The sequence below is a fragment of the Triticum dicoccoides genome, chromosome 6A, assembly GCF_002162155.2.
Source record: "Triticum dicoccoides isolate Atlit2015 ecotype Zavitan chromosome 6A, WEW_v2.0, whole genome shotgun sequence".
Lineage (NCBI taxonomy): Eukaryota > Viridiplantae > Streptophyta > Magnoliopsida > Poales > Poaceae > Triticum > Triticum dicoccoides.
This window is the reverse complement of record NC_041390.1, coordinates 515,882,032-515,898,288: the sequence shown is the minus strand read 5'-3', so window position 1 is coordinate 515,898,288 and position 16,257 is coordinate 515,882,032.

Sequence of the window (16,257 nt, the reverse complement as noted above, 5' to 3'; positions counted from 1 at the left end):
GGTATCCTATGAAGAGGCATTTCTCTGATTTGGGTTCGAGCTTATCAGGTTGAAACTTTTTCACATAAGCATAATAGCCCCAAATTTTAAGAAAGATAACTTAGGTTTCTTGCTAAACCATAGTTCATATGGTCTCGTCTCAGCGGATTTAGATGGTGCCCTACTTAACATGAATGCAGCTGTCTCTAATGCATAACCCCAAAACAATAGTGATAAATCGGTAAGAGACATCATAGATTGCACCATATCTAATAAAGTACGGTTATGACGTTCGGACACACCATTACGCTCTGGTGTTCCAGGTGGCATGAGTTGTAAAACTATTCCGCATTGTTTCAAATGAAGACCAAACTCATAACTCAAATATTCTCCTCCACAATCAGATCACGGAAACTTTATTTTCTTGTTACGATGATTTTCCACTTCACTCTAAAATTCTTTGAACTTTTCAAATGTTTCAGACTTATGTTTCATCAAGTAGATATACCCATATCTGCTCAAATCATGTGTGAAGATCAGAAAATAACGATACCCGCCGCGAGCCTCAACACTCATTGGATTGCATACATCAGTATGTATTATTTCCAACAAGTCAGTTGCTTGCTCCATTGTTCCGGACAACAGAGTTTTAGTCATCTTGCCCATGAGGCATGGTTCGCAAGCATCAAATGATTCATAATGAACTGATTCCAAAAGCCCATCAGCATGGAGTTTCTTCATGCGCTTTACACCAATATGACCTAAACGGCAGTGCCACATATAAGTTGCACTATCATTATTAACTTTGCATCTTTTGGTTCCAATATTATGAATATGTGTATTACTATGATCGAGATTCAATAAACCATTCACCTTGGGTGTATGACCTTGGAAGGTGTTATTCATGTAAACACAATAACAATTATCCTTGACTTAAATGAATAACCATATTGCAATAAACATGATCCAATCGTATTATGCTCTACGCAAACACCAAATAACATTTATTTTAGGTTCAACACTAATCCCGAAGGTAAAGGGAGTGTGCACTTCCAACTCACATCATCACCTCGCCCTTAACTAGTCTTTGTTTATTTTGCAACTCCCGTTTTGAGTTACTACTCCTAGTAACTGAACCAGTATCAAATACTGAGGTGTTGTTATAAACACTAGTAAAGTACACATCAATAACATGTATATCAAATATATATATTTGTTCACTTTGCCATCCTTCTTATCCTCCAAGTATCTAGGGTAGTTCCACTTCCAGTGACCATTTCCTTTGCAGTAGAAGCACTCAGTTCCAGGCTTGGGTCTAGCTTTGAGCTTCTTCATGGGAGCAACAACTTGCTTGCTATTCTTCTTTGAAGTTCCTCTTTCTTTCCCTTTGCCCTTTTGTTGAAACTAGTGGTCTTGTTAACCATCAACACTTGATGTTATTTCTTGATTTCTATCTTCGCCGATTTCAGCATCGCGAAGAGTTTGGGAATTACTTTTGTTATCCCTTGCATATTATAGTTCATCACTAAGTTCTAGTAACTTGGTGATGGTGACTAGAGAACTTTGTCAATTACTATCTTATATGGAAGATTAACTCCCACTTGATTCAAGCAATTGTAGTACCCAGACAATCTGAGCACATGCTCACTAGTTGAGCTGTTCTCCTCCATCTTGTAGGCAAAGTACTGTCAGAGGTCTTCTACCTCTCGAAACGGGCATGAGTATGAAATACCAATTTCAACTCTTAGAACATCTTATATGCTCTATGGCGTTCAAAATGTTTTTGAAGTCCCGGTTCTAAGCCGTAAAGCATGGTGCACTAAACTATCAAGTAGTCATCATATCGAGCTTTACCAAACGTTCATAATGTCTGTATCTGCTCCTGCAATAGGTCCGTCACCTAGCGGTGCATAAAGGACATAATTCTTCTGTGCAGCAATGAGGATAATCCTCAGATCACGGACCTAGTCCGCATCATTGCTACTATCATCTTTCAACATAGTTTTTCTCTAGGAACATATCAAAAATAAACGGGGAGCTACATTGCAAATTATTGATCTACAACATAGTTATGCAAATACTATTAGGACTAAGTTCATGATAAATTAAAGTTCAATTAATCATATTACTTAAGAACTCCCACTTAGATAGACAACCCTCTAGTCATCTAAATGATCACGTGATCCAAATCAACTAAACCATGTCCGATCATCACGTGAGATGAAGTAGTTTTCAATGGTGAACATCACTATGTTGATCATATCTACTATATGATTCATGCTCGACCTTTCGGTCTCCAGTGTTCCGAGGCCATATCTGCATATGCTAGGCTCGTCAAGTTTAACCCGCGTATTTCGCGTGTGCAAAACTGGCTTGCACATGTTGTATGTGAACATAGAGATTATCACACCCGATCATCACGTGGTGTCTCGGCACGACGAACTGTCGCAATAGTGCATACTTAGGGAGAACACTTATACCTTGAAATTTAGTGAGTGATCATCTTATAATGCTACCGCCGAACTAAGCAAAATAAGATGCATAAAGGATAAACATCACATGCAATCAATATAAGTGATATGATATGGCCATCATCATCTTGTGCCTATGATCTCCATCTCCAAGGCACTGTCATGATCACCATCGTCACCAGCTTGACACCTTGATCTCCATCGAAGCATCGTTGTCGTCTCGCCAACTATTGCTTCTATGACTATCGCTACCGCTTAGTGATAAAGTAAAGCAATTACATGGCGATTGCATTTCATACAATAAAGCGACAACCATATGGCTCCTGTCAGTTGCCGATAACTATGTTACAAAACATGATCATCTCATACAATAAAATTTAGCATCATGTCTTGACCATATCACATCACAACATGCTCTGCAAAAACAAGATAGACGTCCTCTACTTTGTTGTTGCAAGTTTTACGTGGCTGCTACGGGCTGAGCAAGAACCGTTCTTACATACGCATCAAAAACCACAACGCGGTATAGTGATTGCTTTTTGATCTTCAGAAAGAACCATGTTCATTGAATCCTATTCAACTAAAGTTGGAGAAACTGACACCCACCAGCCACCTGTGTGCGAAGCACATCGGTAGAACCAGTCTCGCGTAAGTGTACGCGTAATGTCGGTCTGAGCCGCTTCATCCAACAATACCACTGAATCAAGAATCAACTAGTGACGACAAGCAATATGTATATACCCATGCCCACAACTCCTTTGTGTTCTACTCGTGCATATAACATCTACGCGTAAACCTGGCTCGGATGCCACTATTGGGGAACGCAGTAATTTCAAAAAAAATCCTACGCACACGCGAGATCATGGTGATGCATAGCAACGAGAGGGGAGAGTATTGTCTACATACCCTCGTAGACCATAAGCAGAAGCGTTATGACAACGCAGTTGATGTAGTCGTACATCTTCACGGTCGACCGATCCTAGTAACGAAAGTACGACACCTCCACGATCTGCACACGTTCAGCTCGGTGACGTCCCACGAACTCACGATCCAGTAGAGTGTCGAGGCAGAGCTTCGTCAGCACGACGGCGTGATGACGGTAATGATGATGCTACCAAAACAGGGCTTCGCCTGAGCACCGCTATGATATGACCGAGGTGGAATATGGTGGAGGGGGCACCGCACACGGCTGGAAACAATCAACTTGTGTGTCCTAGGGTGCCCCCTTCCCCCGTATATAAAGGATCAAGGGGGAGGCCGGCCGACCCTAGTGGCGCGCCAAGGGAGGAGGAATCCTCCTCCTAGTAGGAGTAGGATTCCTCCTTTCCTAGTCCTACTAGCAGAAGGAGGGGAGGGAAGGAAGGGAGAGGAAAAGGAGAAGGAAAGGGGGGGGGGGCATGCCCCCCTCCCTAGTCCAATTCGGACTCCCTATAGGGAGGGGCCGCGGCTGCCCCTTGTGGGCTGCCTCCCCTCTTCCCTATGGCCCATGAAGGCCCAACTTTCCCTGCGGGGGTTCCGGTAACCCTCCGGCACTACGGTTTTCTCCGAAATCACCCAGAACATTTCCGGTGTCCGAGTATAGCAGTCCAATATATCAATCTTTATGTCTCGACCATTTCGAGACTCCTCGTCATGTCCGTGATCAAATACGGGACTCCGAACTACCTTCGGTACATAAAAACACATAAACTCATAATACCGATCGTCACCGAACATTAAGCGTGCGGACCCTACGGGTTCGAGAACTATGTAGACATGACCGAGACTCATCTTTGGTCAATAACCAATAGTGGAACCTGGATGCTCATATTGGCTCCTACATATTCTACGAAGATATTTATCAATCAAATCGCATAACAACATATGTTGTTCCCTTTGTCATCGGTATGTTACTTGCCCGAGATTCGATCGTCGGTATCATCATACCTAGTTCAATCTCGTTATTGGCAAGTCTCTTTACTCATTCCATAATGCAACATCCCGTAACTAACTCATTAGTCACATTGCTTGCAAGGCTTATAGTGATGTGCATTACCGAGAGGGCCCAGAGATACCTCTCCGACAATTGGAGTGACAAATCCTAATCTCGATCTATGCCAACTCAACAAACACCATCGAAGACACCTGTAGAGCACCTTTATAATCACCCAGTTAAGTTGTGACGTTTGGTAGCACACAAAGTGTTCCTTCGGCATTTGGGAGTTGCATGATCTCATAGTCATAGGAACATGTATAAGTTATGGAGAAAGCAATAGCAACAAACTAAACGATCATCGTGCTAAGCTGACGGTTGGGTCAAGTCAATCACATCATTATCTAATGATGTGATCTTGTTAATCAAATGACAACTCATGTCTATGGTTAGGAAACATAACCATCATTGATTCAACGAGCTAGTCAAGTAGAGGCATACTGGTGACATTCTATTTGTCTATGTATTCACACATGTACTAAGTTTCCGGTTAATACAATTCTAGCATGAATAATAAAAATTTATCATGATATAAGGAAATATAAATAATAACTTTATTATTGCCTCTAGGGCATATTTCCTTCATGGTCAATTGCATGTTTAGTCATAAGTTCCCACATAAAACTTATGGATCACTGAATATGATATGTTTGATTCCTTGCAATAGTTTTGCGATATAGAGATGGAATATGTGGGAAGTACTAGTAAACGGTTGTGTTTTGTAAGAATATTGGTGTTAAGGTTTGTGATTCCCGAAGCATGCACGTATAGTCTCTCGTTATGCTATGATGTTGGAGCATGATTTATTATTGATTGTCTACCGTATGAGTGGCAGTCAGGGACGAGCGATGGTCTTTTCCTATCAATCTATCCCCCTAGGGGCATGCGTAGTAGTACTTTGCTTTGAGGGCTGACAAATTTTTTCAATAAGTATACGAGTACTTTATGACTAATGTGATTCCCTGGATTATGCACACTCTTACCTTTCCGCAATTTGCTAGCCTCTACGGTACCGTGCATTGCCCTTTCTCACATCGAGACGTGGTGCAAACTTCGCAGGTGCATCCAAACCCCGTGATATGATATGCTCTATCACACATAAGCCTTATTATATCTTCCTCAAAATAGCCACCATACCTACCTATTATGGCTTTTGCATGGCCATTCCGAGATATATTGCGACACAACTTCCACCGCTTCCGTTTGATGACTTGAGCATTCATTGTCATATTGCTTTGCATGACCATATAGCTGACATGGTAGTTGTGGCTCAGCCACCGCTCATCATGTTTTATACATGTTACGCTAGATCATTGCACATCCTGGTACATGCCAAAGGCATTCATATAGAGTCATACTTTGTCATAGGTATCGAGTTGTAATTTTTATTTCTTATGAGTTATAAGTAAATAGAAGTGTGATGGTCATCATTTTTCATTTTTAGAGTAGTGCCCCAGTGAGGAAAGGATGATGGAGACTATGATTCCCCCACAAGTCGGGATGAGACTCCGGACAATGAGAGAAAAAGAAAAGGAGAAAAAGATAGAAAAAAGAAGAAAAAGAAAAAGAAAGAAAAAAGAAGAAAAAATAAATAAACAAACAGAGAAGGGGCATTGTTAGTATCCTTTATCACACTTGTGCTTCAAAGTAGCACCATGTTTTTCATATGGAGAGTTGATGACCCACAAGTATAGGGGATCTATCGTAGTCCTTTCGATAAGTAAGAGTGTCGAACCCAACGAGGAGCAGAAGGAAATGATAAGCGGTTTTCAGCAAGGTATTCTCTGCAAGTACTGAAATAAGTGGTAACAGATAGTTTTGTGATAAGATAACTTGTAACGAGCAATAAGTAACAAAAGTAAATAAAGTGCAGCAAGGTGGACCAATCCTTTTTGTAGCAAAGAACAAGCCTGGACAAACTCTTATATGGAGAAAAGCGCTCCCGAGGACACATGGGAATTATCGTCAAGCTAGTTTTCATCATGTTCATATGATTCACGTTCGGTACTTTGATAATTTGATATGTGGGTGGACCGGTGCTTGGGTGTTGTTCTTACTTGAACAAGCATCCCACTTATGATTAACCTCTATTGCAAGCATCCGCAACTACAACAAAAGTATGAAGGTAAACCTAACCATAGCATGAAACATATGGATCCAAATCAGCCCCTTACGAAGCAATGCATAAACTAGGGTTTAAGCTTTTGTCACTCTAGCAACCCATCATCTACTTATTACTTCCCAATGCCTTCCTCTAGGCCCAAATAATGGTGAAGTGTTATGTAGTCGACGTTCACATAACACCACTAGAGGATAGACAACATACATCTCATCAAAATATCGAACGAATACCAAATTCACATGACTACTGATAGCAAGACTTCTCCCATGTCCTCAGGAACAAACGTAACTACTCACAAAGCATATTCATGTTCATAATCATAGGGGTATTAATGTGCATAAAGGATCTGAACATATGATCTTCCACCAAATAAACCAACTAGCATCAACTACAAGGAGTAGTCAACACTACTAGCAACCTACTAGTACCAATCCCGGACTTGGAGACAAGAATTGGATACAAGAGATGAACTAGGGTTTTGAGAGGAGATGGTGCTGGTGAAGATGTTGATGGAGATTGCCCTCTCCCGATGAGAGGAGCGTTGGTGATGACGATGGCGATGATTTCCCCCTCCCGGAGGGAAGTGTCCTCGGCAGAACAGCTCTGTCGGAGCTCTAGATTGGTTCTGCCAAGGTTCCGCCTCGTGGCGGCAGAGTCTCGTCCCGAAAGGTTGCTTCTGATTTTTCCCTTGACGAAAGACTTCATATAGCAGAAGATGGCCACCGGAGAGCCAAAAGGGGGTCCACGAGGCAGGGGGCGCGCCCTGGGGGGTAGGGCGCGCGCCCACCCTCGTGGCTAGGTGGGGCCCCCTCTGACGTACTTCTTCCGCTTAATATTTATTATTATTTAGAAAAATAACTTTCGTGGAGTTTCATGACTTTTAGAGTTGTGCAGAATAGGTCTCTAATATTTGCTCCTTTTCCAGCCCAGAATTCCAGCTGCCGACATTCTCCCTCCTTATGTAAACCTTGTAAAATAAGAGAGAATAGGCATAAGTATTGTGATATAACGTGTAATAACAACCCATAATGCAATAAATAACGATATAACAGCATGATGCAAAATGGACGTATCAACTCCCCTAAGCTTAGACCTCAGTTGTCCTCAAGCGGAAGCCGATAACAATAAATATGTCCACATGTTTAGAGGTAGAGGTGTCGATAAAATAAAATACGAACATGAGGGCATCATGATTATTCTCATAACAGCAACATATATAGATATTGTCATATGATTTCTTATGCTCAAGTAATAATCTAGTCACAATGCAAAGTATGAATCAGAAACCTTATTGAGAACTAATAAACTATAATCTCAGTAATTGAAGCAATTGCAATTTATCATAACATCAGAAAGAGTCTATGTCAGAGCTCTTTAGCAAGTCCACATACTCAGCTATCATTTAGTCTTTCATAATTGCTAACACTCACGCAATACTTGTGGTTACGGAGTTTTAACCGGACACAGAGAAAGATAGGGGCTTATTATTTCGCCTCCCAACCTTTAGCTCAAGGGTAATGTCAACAATAATAGTTCATGCTAACCCATATCCAATTAGATATATCTATCAGGATCTGTACAACACCTTGTGCTTGCCAAAGGATAAAATATAAAAAGGAAGGGTGAAGATCACCACGACTCTTGTATAAGGTAGAAGATAATAGTAACAGATAGGCCCTTCGCAGAGGGAAGCAGAGGTTGCCATGCGCTTTCAAGGTTGGATGCATAAAATCTTAATGCGAAAGAACGTCACTTTATATTGCCACTTGTGATATGAACCTTTATTATGCAGTCTGTCGCTTTTATTTCGTCCACATCACAAGATCGTATAAAGCTTATTTCCTCCACACCAATCAATCATACATATTTAGAGAGCAATTTTTATTTCTTGCACCGATGACAACTTACTTGAAGGATCTTACTCAATCCATAGGTAGATATGGTGGACTCTAATGGCAAAACTGGTTTAAGGGTTTTTGGAAGCACAAGTAGTATATCTACTTGGTGCTAAGAATTTGGGTAGCATGAGGGGGAAAGGCAAGCTCAACATGTTGTATGATCCATGACAATATACTTTATCTCAGATATAAGAAAACATAGCCCATTACGTTGTCTTACTTGTCCAACATCAACTCTTTAGCATGTCATATTTTAATGAGTGCTCCCAATCATAAAAGATGTCCATGATAGTATATTTATATGTGAAACCACTCTTTCCTTATTACTTCCTATTAATTTCAACGATGACCAAAGCTATGTTTGCCAACTCCCAACAACTTTTAATCATCATACTCTTTCTATGTGAAGTCATTACTCTCAATAAGATCAATATGAACTCTTTATTTCTTTTTATTCTTTTTCTATTTTATTTTATTCACTCAAGATCATGGCAAAATAATCAAGCCCTTGACTCAACACTAATCTTTATTATATAGCACACGGACTCGATTACATAGAGGGATCATAAAGCAAAACTCAAAACTAGATCATGCCATAAACTTTATTCTACTAGATCAAGATACTACTAATAGGATCGAACTAAGAAAAATGGTAAAGATAGGAGTGTGGTTGTGATACGATACCGAGGCACCTCCCCCAAGCTTGGCAGTTGCCAAGGGGAGTGCGCATACCCATATGATCATGTCTCCTTCTTCGGTGATGGTGATGTGATATTCTTGGCGATAATGCCCCTCAGGATACGATTCTCTACCAAGGGGGTAGGGCGTGCCCACCACCCTCGTGGGGCCCTCGTGTCCTTCCCGGATTGCTACTTGTTTTTCTATTTTTCTAAATATTCCAAAATGGAGAAATAGTGCCTTAAAATTGTTTTGGAGTCGGTTTACTTAAAGTACCACATACCTATTCCTTTTCGGAGTCTCAAACGTTCCGGAAAGTGTCCCTTATGTATTCCTCCGGGGTTACAGTTTCAATAATATTGGTTTCAACATTTATGGGATTACCTGAGATATAATGTTTAATTCTTTGACCATTTACCACCTTCGGATTTGTGACCTCGAAGTTGTTGATTTTTATGGCACCGGAACGATAGACCTCTTTGATAACGTAGGGGCCTTCCCATTTAGAGAGAAGTTTTCCTGCAAAAAATCTTAAACGAGAGTTGTATAGCAATACGTAATCACCTACATTAAACTCACGCTTTTGTATCCTTTTTTCATGCCATCTTTTAACTTTTTCTTTAAACAACTTGGCATTTTCATAGGCTTGGGTTCTCCATTCATCAAGTGAGCTAATATCAAATAACCTCTTCTCACCGGCAAGTTTAAAATCATAGTTGAGCTCTTTAATAGCCCAATATGCCTTATGTTCTAGTTCGAGAGGTAAGTGACATGCTTTTCCATAAACCATTTTATACGGAGACATGCCCATAGGATTTTTATATGCAGTTCTATAGGCCCATAATGCATCATCAAGTTTCTTGGACCAATTCTTTCTAGACCTATTGACAGTCTTTTGCAAAATTAATTTGAGCTCTCTATTACTCAATTCTACTTTACCACTAGACTGAGGGTGATAAGGAGATGCAATTCTATGATTAACATCATACTTAGCAAGCATTTTATGGAAAGCACCATGAATAAAATGTGAACCACCATCAGTCATTAAATATCTAGGGACTCCAAACCTCGGGAAAATAACTTCTTTAAGCATCTTAATAGAGGTGTTATGATCAGCAGTACTAGTTAGAATAGCTTCTACCCACTTAGTAACATAATCAACAGCAACTAAAATATGTGTATAACCATTAGAGGCAGGAAAAGGTCCCATATAATCAAAGCCCCAACCATCAAATGGTTCAATAATGAGTGAATAGTTCATAGCCATTTCTTGACGTCTACTAATATTACCAATTCTTTGACATTCATCACAAGATAAGACAAACTTACGGGCATCCTTGAAGAGAGTAAGCCAATAGAAACCAGATTGCAATACCTTATGTGCAGTTCTATCTCCAGCGTGGTGTCCTCCATAAGCTTCGGAGTGACACTTGCGTAGGATCTGTTCCTGTTCATGCTCAGGTACACAACGTCTAATAACACCATCTACTCCTTCTTTATAAAGATGTGGGTCGTCCCAAAAGTAATGCCTCAAATCATAGAAGAACTTTTTCTTTTGTTGGTATGTGAAACTAGGTGGTATGAATTTAGCAACAATGTAATTAGCATAATCAGGATACCATGGAGCAGCACGAGAAGCATTTATGACATTTAGTTGCTCATCAGGAAAGCTATCATCAATAGGTAGTGGGTCATCAAGAACATTTTCTAACCTAGACAAGTTGTCTGCAACGGGGTTCTCAGCTCCCTTTCTATCAACAATATGCAAATCAAATTCTTGTAGCAAGAGAACCCATCTAATAAGTCTAGGTCTAGCATCTTTCTTTTCCATAAGATATTTAATAGCATCATGATCTGTGTGAATAGTCACTTTAGAATCAACAATATAAGGTCTGAACTTATCACAGGCAAATACAACTGCCAAGAATTCTTTTTCAGTAGTAGCATAATTTCTCTGAGCATTGTCTAGAGTTTTACTAGCATATTGAATAACGTTTAATTTCTTATCAACTCTTTTCCCTAGAACAGCACCTACAGCATAATCACTAGCATCACACATAATTTCAAAGGGTAAATTCCAATCAGGTGGCTAAACAATAGGTGCAGAGATCAATGCTTTCTTAAGTATTTCAAATGCTTCTACACAATCATCATTAAAGACAAATGGTATATCTTTTTATAATAAATTAGTCAGAGGCCGAGAAATTTTTGAGAAGTCCTTAATGAACCTCCTATAAATTCCAGCATGACCAAGGAAACTTCTTATACCTTTGATGTCCTTAGGACATGGCATCTTTTCAATAGCATCAACCTTGGCTTTATCAACTTCAATACCTCTTTTAGAAACTTTATGCCCCAAGACAATACCTTCATTAACCATAAAGTGGCACTTTTTCCAATTCAAGACAAGATTAGTTTCTTCACATCTCTACAAAACTCGATCAAGGTTGCTCAAGCAATCATCAAAAGAGGACCCATAGAAGGAAAAGTCGTCCATGAAAACCTCACAAATCTTTTCACAAAAGTCATAGAATATAGCCATCATGCATCTTTGAAAGGTAGCAGGTGCATTACATAAACCAAAAGGCATACATCTATAGGCAAAGGTACCAAAATGCCAAGTGAAAGTAGTCTTTGATTGATCATTGTCTGACACAGGTATCTGAGAGAAACCAGAATAACCATCTAGAAAGCAAAAATGTGTATGTTTGGATAATCTTTCTAGCATTTGATCGATAAAAGGTAAGGGGTAATGATCTTTTTAGTGGCCTTATTTAATTTGCGGAAATCAATTACCATCCTATAACCTGTAATAATTCTTTGAGGAATAAATTCATCTTTATCATTAGGAACTACGATAATACCTCCCTTCTTAGGGACACAATGGACAGGACTTACCCACTGACTATCAGCAACGGGATAAATTATACCTGCCCCCAGAAGCTTTAGTATTTCTTTTTCTTACCACTTCTTTCATTTTAGGATTCAGACGTCGTTGATGATCACGAACCGGTTTGGCAACTTCCTCCAAATTTATTTTATGTTAACATAGAGTGGGGCTAATGCCCTTAAGATCATCAAGAGTATACCCAATAGCAGCACTGTGCTTCTTCAGAGTCTTCAATAATCTCTCTTCTTCATGCTCTGAAAGGTTAGCACTAATAATAATAGGATATATCTTTTTCTCATCGAGATAAGCATATTTAAGAGTATCAGGCAACGTCTAAGCTCAAACACGGGATCACCCTTGGGTGGAGGAGGATCCCTTAGGATTTCAATTGGCAAATTGTGTTTCGGAATGGGTTCCTGTTTAAAGAATACTTCATCTATTTCCCTTCTTTCATTCATAAACATATCATTTTCATGGTCTAGCAAATATTGTTCTAAAGGATCACTAGGAGGTACGGCAATAGAAGCAAGACCAATAATTTCATCCTTACTAGGCAATTATTCTTCACGGTGTTGTATACTAAATTTAGAGAAATTAAACTCATGAGACATATCACCCAAGCCAATAGTAACAACATTCTTTTCACAGACTATCCTAGCATTAACTGTGTTCAAGAAAGGTCTACCAAATATAATGGGACAAAAGCTATCTTGTGGGGAACTAAGAACAAGAAAATCAGCAGGATATTTAGTTTTCCCACACAAGACTTCAACATCTCTAACAATCCCCATTGCTAATATATTATCTCTATTGGCAAGTTTAATTGTAACATCAATATCTTCTAACTCAGCAGGTGCAATCTCATGCTTAATTTCTTTGTATAAGTCATGAGGTATAACACTAACACTAACACCCATATCACATAAGCCATGATAGCAATGATCTCCTATTTTAACAGAAATAATAGGCATGCCTACCATAGGTCTATGTTTATCTTTAGCACAAGGTTTAGGAATTCTAGCAGTTTCACCGCAGAAATAAATAACATGCCCATCAATATTATCAGCCAAGAGATCTTTAATAGTAGCAATATTAGGTTTAACTTTAACTTGCTCAGGAGGTGTATAAGTTCTAATATTGCTTTTACGAACCACAGTTGAAGCTTTAGCATGATCCTTTATTCTAACAGGGAAAGGTGGTTTCCAACATAAGAAGTAGGAACAATAGGATCATTATAAGTGACAGTCTTTTCTTAAATTTTAATAGGTGAAGCTACTTTTACTTCTATGGGAGGATGATATTTAAACCACTTCTCCTTGTGGAGATCAACATAAGTAGCAAAATATTCACAGAAAGAAACTACTATCTCAGAATCAAGTCCATATTTAGTGCTAAATTTACGGAAAACATCGGTATCCATAAAAGATTTAACACAATCAAACTTAGGTGTCATACCTGACTCCTTACCTTCGTCGAGATCCCAATCTTCAGAGTTGCATTTAATTCTATCCAATAAATTCCATTTGAATTCAATAGTCTTCATCCTAAAAGAGCCAGCACAAGAAGTATCGAGCATGGTGCGATTGTTATGAGAAAGCCGAGCATAAAAACTTTGAAGAATTATTTCTTTTAAGACCTCATGATTGGGGCATGAATATAACATTGATTTAAGCCTCCCCCAAGCTTGAGCGATGCTTTATCCTTCGCAAGGCCAAGAATTATATATATAATTGCGATCACGATGAACAAGATGCATAGGATAAAATTTCTGATGAAATTCCAATTTCAATCATTTGTAGTTCCATGACCTCGTATCATCACATAGCCTATACCATGTAGATGCATCTCCCTCCAAAGATAAAGGGAAGACCTTCTTCTTAACAACGTCATCGGGTATACCTGCAAGCTTAAATAATGCACAAACTTCATCCACATAGATTAGGTGCTCATCAGGATGCTTTGTTCCATCTCCTGCCAAAGGATTAGCTAGCATCAACTACAAGGAGTAATCAACACTACTAGCAACCTACTAGTACCAATCCCGGACTTGGAGACAAGAATTGGATACAAGAGATGAACTAGGGTTTTGAGAGGAGATGGTGCTGGTGAAGATGTTGATGGATATTGCCCTCTCCCGATGAGAGAAGCGTTGGTGATGACGATGGCAATGATTTCCCCCTCCCGGAGGGAAGTGTCCCCGGCAAAACAGCTCTACCGGAGCCCTAGATTGGTTCTGCCAAGGTTCCGCCTCGTGGCGGTGGAGTCTCATCCCGAAAGGTTGCTTCTAATTTTTCCCTTGACGAAAGACTTCATATAGCAAAAGATGGCCACCGGAGAGCCAACATGGGGCCCACGAGGCAGGGGGCGCGCCCTGGGGGGTAGGGCGCGCCCCCACCCTCGTGGCCAGGTGGGGCCCCCTCTGACGTACTTCTTTCGCTCAATATTTTTTATTATTTCCAAAAATAACTTTCATGGAGTTTAAGGACTTTTGGAGTTGTGCAGAATAGGTCTCTAATATTTGCTCCTTTTCTAGCCCAGAATTCTAGTTGCCGGCATTCTCCCTCCTTATGTAAACCTTGTAAAATAAGAGAGAATAGGCATAAGTATTGTGACATAACGTGTAATAACAGCCCATAATGCAATAAATATCGATATAAAAGCATGATGCAAAATGGACGTATCAAGAGTCTCCTATGTTGTCACTTTCATATACTAGTGGGAATTTTTCATTATAGGATTAGATGCGCACCCATTTCATATTGAGCTTTCATACACTTATAGCTCTTAGTGCATTCGTTGCATGGCAATCCCTACTCCTCACATTTATATCAATTGATGGGCATCTCCATAGCCCGTTGGTTAGCCGAGTCGATGTGAGACTTTCTTACGTTTTGTCTTCTCTATATTTACCCCTATCATCATACTCTATTCCACCCGTAGTGCTATATCCATGGCTTGCGCTCATGTATTGCGTGAGGGTTGAAAAACCTGAAGCACGTTAAAAAGTATGAACCAATTGCTCGGCTTGTCATCGGGGTTATGCATGATAAATACTTTGTGTTAAGAAGACAGAGCATGGCAAGACTATATGATCTTCTAAGGATAACTTTCTTTAGCATTGATATTTTGAAAGACATGAATGTTTGTTGGGATGACTAAGTATTGATGTCTTTATGTCAAATTATAGACTATTGCTTTGAATCACCTATGTCTTAATATTCACACCATGATTAGATATATGATCAAGTTTATGCTAGGTAGCATTCCACATCAAAAATTATCTTTTTTATCATTTACCAGCTCGAGGACGAGCAAGAATTAAGCTTGGGGATGCTGATACGTCTCCTTCGTATCTATAATTTTTGATTGTTTCATGCCAATATTATACAACTTTTACAAACTTTTGGCAACTTTTTATATGATTAGTTCCAGTTCCTGTTTGTTGCATGTTTTTGTTTCGCAGAAAATCCATATCAAACGAAGTCCAAACGCGATAAAAATTTATGGAGAATTGTTTTGGAATATATGTGACTTTTAGGAGGTGGAATCAACGCAAATGGGGGCCCACCGAGCCCACAACCCACCAGGGCAGGCCAGGCACCCCCTAGCGCGCCCAAGTGTCTTGTGACCTCCTCGAAGGTCGGTTGGAGACCTTCTTCTGGTGCAAGAAAGATAATTTATGGGGAAAATCATGTAAAAATTACAGCGCAATCGGAGCTACGGATCCTCGTTAATTTAAGAAACCATGAAGGGCGAGATCCGGGGAACATGAAACAGAAGAGAACAGAGAGGGAGATCCAATCTCGGAGGGGCTCCTGCCCCTCCACCGCCATGGAGACCAAGGACCATAGGGGGAACTTTACTCCCATTTAGGGGGGAGGCCAAGGAAGAATAAGAAGGAGGGGGGCTCTCCCCTCGCTTGCAGTGGCTCTGGAGTGCCACCGGGGCAACGATTGGGATGGCGGTCTACATCAACAATCTTGCTACCGTCAACACCAACTCAGCGGTGTAACACCTCTTCTCCCTGCGATAATATCTACTTAAACATGGTGCTCAACTACATATATTATTTCCCATTGATCTATGGTTATCCTATGATGTTTGAGTAGATCTGTTTTGTCCTGTGGGTTAAACGTGATCTTGGTTGGTATGATTATATATTTTATTTATGGTGTTGTCCTACGTGCCCTCTGTTCTCGCGCAAACGTGAGGGGCCCCCACTGTAGGGTGTTGCAATATGTTCATGA